The sequence below is a fragment of the Zingiber officinale genome, chromosome 2B (assembly GCF_018446385.1).
Source record: "Zingiber officinale cultivar Zhangliang chromosome 2B, Zo_v1.1, whole genome shotgun sequence".
Classification (NCBI taxonomy): Eukaryota; Viridiplantae; Streptophyta; class Magnoliopsida; order Zingiberales; family Zingiberaceae; genus Zingiber; species Zingiber officinale.
In genome coordinates this window covers 78,849,894-78,851,099 of record NC_055989.1, presented here as the reverse complement: position 1 = coordinate 78,851,099, position 1,206 = coordinate 78,849,894, and the positions used below count along the sequence as shown (strand labels likewise).

General features: G+C 46.4%; 1 long non-coding RNA gene across 1 annotated transcript; it reads right to left on the bottom strand.

Moving 5' to 3' along the window:
* Window positions 1–209: 209 nt before the first annotated feature.
* On the bottom strand, window positions 210–639 carry LOC122049214. The gene is made up of 3 exons (XR_006130884.1): window positions 567–639; window positions 336–472; window positions 210–239 (listed from the first exon to the last, which is right to left on the bottom strand). It is a non-coding gene; the product is annotated as an uncharacterized LOC122049214 (long non-coding RNA).
* Between the last annotated feature and the right edge of the window lie 567 nt (window positions 640–1,206).

Genomic DNA, 1,206 nt, shown 5'->3' with positions numbered 1-1,206 from the left:
AAGTAAAACCTTAATCCTTAATCCACAATAATTCGTCCAAACCAACTTATCAAATCCATAATCAACTCAACCTACATCTCCCTAATCATCTCAAACATAGACATGTAATAAATCTTCAAAAACTCACCTAAAACCGGATGAATTTTTGTTGACCCACAGTTGAAGAGCTGGAACTGTAGACTGCTGGAAACTCCTGACCGAAACCCTAATAAACATGCTGCCCCCTTCAATCCAACCTCCTAGTCCACAATGAACACTCCACCTCATCTCATTGGATCGGATCAAGTGAAGAGATCAAACAATGGAAATCAAAGATCACAACACCCTAATCTTACCTCTTCCTCACAGCCCCCCTTCTGTTGATCCTTTGCCAAGATCATTTCCACTAGCAACCAGATGAGTCGCTGGACCAAAGCACAACACCAGACACAGCTCCGTGCAACCCCAATTGATCGGAGTCGAAGGTTGAAACCTAGGGCACAGGTCCGAAAAAGAAAGGGTCAATACAGAGAAGAAACCTATCCTAGCTAAACCTTGAATCCACCAAAGATCCGACGATGCCTTACGTCTAAGATCACTCCTCGGTGGCGTCGCTCGATCCAAATCCGACGAGAAGGGAGACGCGGACCGCTCTGTGAACAACTCGTGGAGGAAGAACGAAGGGTCGATAGGCTAGAGATGACACGGATCGAGCACCTGTCGTGCCCTAGCCGCCTCGCTGTCGACACTCGGCCGCATAACTCACCGGACAGAACCCCTCGGCCGAAGAAGATCTAGGCTCTGCCGTGCTCCAGCAAGCTCCGGCGAACGAGGATGATCGCCAAAGGAGAAGCTCTGCTCCCGTCGCCTCCGATTCGTCCGCGAGAGAGAGAGAAGGCAGAGAGGGGAGATCGGGGAAGAGAGGAGGAAGGCTCGGGTTCGGGCATTTGGGAAATAAAAAGAAACGAAATGGAATTTATAATATAAACAATTCCTCACTTAAACGGGTATCCCAAACAGGTTTTATCCGTACCCGTAATTAATCCCCTCAAAACCCGTCTTACGAGCTCCGAAAAATTCCCAGAAAATTTCTAAAATTTCCTAAAAAAATTCTATATGGCTATTTCTCAAATAACCCTATTATTTAAATTTTTCGAGATCTCACAAGGACTATTCGGAAAACCTCGAAAGGTTGGTTACTTCTAATGATGTCCATGTGACTCACCA